We start from the raw sequence: 3,177 nt of genomic DNA on the forward strand, positions 1-3,177 counted from the left end.
GATATATTTAATTCTGAATTTGTGAGACACTTAAAAAGATCAACACTGCGGGAGAACAGGTAATGACGTCACGATACTGGCCACTCGGCGATCAAGTCGCGAGCAGTCGGAGAGATGTGTAGATATTTGCTATACTTTTACCTATATTATATAGGTACCTATATTTTTAAGTGTATAAATAGAGAGTGTATAAGAGATATACATTTAAGTCTTGTTGAAATGCATTTTTCGCACAACATATTTATTATAAACGTAGAATGACTTGGAATACCTAAATCCATTTTCGGATTTTTCTCAATTACGTAAATGGTTCGCTTTTCTACATTTTCTTTTGCGTTTCATTTTTGTACAAATGTACCCAACGTACTAGACTCGGTAGTTGTGGATGTATGTGACGACGTGTATGTGCCAGTAGTACTTTGACGAGTATTTGAAGCAACTCAAAAGCACCCTCGTTTTTCTGTGATTGCCCGTCTAGGAAGTTGTAAAATATTATTATTTAAATAAATTGCTTATAGGTCCCTCTCTCTACTTATTTTGAAATGTTTGTGGACGGGAACGTTTAGATGGGGTAGAAATTTTTTTTTCGGTATAAATTTGAAAATTCTACTCTAAATGTTTAAATAATAATATTTATAATCCCTTAGGCGGGCAAACAAAGAAAAACGAGGGTGGTTCTGAGTTGCTTATAGGTCCCTCTCGCCGACGTATTTCGAAATTTTTGTGAACGGGTACATTTAGATGAGGTAGAAATTTTTTTTCAGCACAAATTTTAAAATTCTGTTCTAAATGTTTAAATAATAATATTTACAACCCCTTAGAAGGACAACCAAAGAAAAACGAGAGTGGTTCTTAACTTCTTATAGGTCCCTCTCGCCGACGTATTTCGAATTTTTTGTTAACACGAACATTTAGATGGGGTAGAATTTTTTTCCGGCATAAAGTTGAAAATTGTGTTCTAAATGTTCAAATAATAATATTTTACAATCCTCTAGACGTGCAACCAAAGAAAAACAAAGGTGGTTTTGAGTTGCATACCGTGGCTGGGGAAACCGTGGATAACATCACACAAACTTTTCATTTTTCGGTAATGAAATAAATATTTTATTCGGAGTCGATCCTGAGCTACTTTTGCAGCCTGGAACTATACAATATTTATACAATCCTCGGTTTCGACCCATTTAGACATAAAAACAATGATTAACGAAACTGCCAAGCGAATCACATACCGTATGTATAAACCAGAGATATGGAGTAGGGAGAATGAGCGTCAAGATGCGCAAACTTGTTAATAAAGGAGGTCGCCATTTTGAAGTCTTAGATACGAGGGGGTACTATATTACATTACCAGGTCAGTTCTAAAATTTCAAATTAGAAACGCACATAACTTTACATTAAATTTTGAAATGAAATATGAACTAACAAATACGTACTTTTGAAATTTTCAATTACATATGAATTATTTTTCATAATTTTCTAGGTATATCTGAATATTTATTATATAATAAAAAATTAAATTTTCATATATGCACTTCATAAAAAATATATTAAATACTATATTACTCAAGAACAACGGCTAGAGTTGTATCATAACTGCATAGGATATTATTACCTATCATATGTATAAATCTGCACACACTCCGACATTGTGCTTATCTTTTACATTGAATGATACTTTAATTATGTTATAACTATCTTGTTTCACAGAAGGTTCAACAGAGAATATTAATCACACCAATAATAATATATTTTTGATACGATAAACTTTAACAGATTGCGGTAGGTACTCAATTTATATGAAATAAAAAAAAATTGTGATGTAGTTCCTAAATATTTTGTATATTAAAATAAAACACTGTATAACGTAACATATTTATTTACTGATGGTTGAAAATAATTATTTAATTTTTGTCTTAATGCAGGGCCTTGAATAATCCGTCCTTAATTTCGTTTCGTAAAGACTGAACGGTAAGTTTCCTGTCTACGTTTCAGTTTAACATTTTTCGTTGCAACTGTAGAAGGAGATATACTGCAAAGATATTTTCATTATTAAAGTTATCCATTAAAGTATGTTTTCATTGCCATAATACTCCTTCTCTTAGCACTACTATCAGTACTAGTGTTACCATTCGATGTATTCTGAACACTGAAAATAAAATTACTGTAAATATTATTTCTTAATTTATTAGGTCCGTATCAAACAATTTGGCAGGGTACGTATTTAACATCCTTAGCATTACTACTATTTTTAAATTACAAATCTTTATTACCTTAAATTCAGTTGTCTCTTCTTTTTACGTTGTACCTACTCGAACTTCAGTAACGTTATAGGTCAAAGATGATTCACTTGATTGTAACATCAATTTGGTCAAAGCTCCTGTATTAATTGAACTCGATAAAGTACTCTTGCTTAAAATGGAAGAAGATACACCACAAAATAATTTTATGGAAGGTGCAGAGTTGGGTCGTACTATTTTTCTTCCACAAAAGGGGAGAAAATCATCCGCTTTAAAGTGTTCAGAGCAAATTACGTTATTTTTTGTCCATACCCAATTTTCTTTTTCGATAGAAAGAACCTTGTCCTTGTCCAGTAAAGTTTCATTTCTAGGAAAGCTAGAAATAAAAAAATTACATGTTTACAATAAAAATTTAGAATAAAAAGTGGAAATATCTTATTTTTGTGTACAGCTACCTAAATATTTAGAAATGTTTTGTATTGGACATCTTCTGCAATTTGCGCTTCCTTTCACAGTACAAAGCACAAGACATATTTAAAGTTCAATAAAAACGAAATTTACAAACAAAAATATGAATAACCTCAAAAAACACACCTGCGAACCTAACGTCAACAACAACTGCGTCACTGCGTGACGTAAAAGCCTTCAAAATGTCTGCGCCCGTAGCGTCCCTAGAAAAGTGGATGCGCACTCGTCGAAGCTCATTCTCCCCTACTCCATATCTCTGGTATTAACACAGAATGGGATGAGAGCGAGCGCGAGCGGAGCGCTCTGCCAGTCGCTCGTACCGGTATTATGACGTCAGGCAATGGTTGCTCAACGTTTTTCCGCGCTCTGTTTTCATTAATTTATTTCACACATTTCTCGTTGAAATAAAAAATTGATTTTTGGCATACTAACTAATTAAAGGGTAAACTTTTGGAATATTCAAAAAAATTCT

The 3,177-nt window shown here is 32.6% G+C and overlaps 1 long non-coding RNA gene across 2 annotated transcripts; it reads right to left on the reverse strand.

Moving 5' to 3' along the window:
- Positions 1-1,860: 1,860 nt before the first annotated feature.
- LOC111691925 lies at positions 1,861-2,966 on the reverse strand. 2 transcript variants are annotated; one of them, XR_002763093.1, is made up of 3 exons: positions 2,832-2,966; positions 2,271-2,613; positions 1,861-2,146 (listed from the first exon to the last, which is right to left on the reverse strand). It is a non-coding gene; the product is annotated as an uncharacterized LOC111691925 (long non-coding RNA). The 2 variants fall into 2 exon arrangements; XR_002763092.1 differs by having other exon boundaries at positions 2,693-2,966.
- Positions 2,967-3,177: the final 211 nt, after the last annotated feature.

The sequence above is a fragment of the Anoplophora glabripennis genome, unplaced genomic scaffold, assembly GCF_000390285.2.
Source record: "Anoplophora glabripennis isolate ALB-LARVAE unplaced genomic scaffold, Agla_2.0 scaffold411, whole genome shotgun sequence".
In the NCBI taxonomy this organism is placed as follows: Eukaryota; Metazoa; Arthropoda; class Insecta; order Coleoptera; family Cerambycidae; genus Anoplophora; species Anoplophora glabripennis.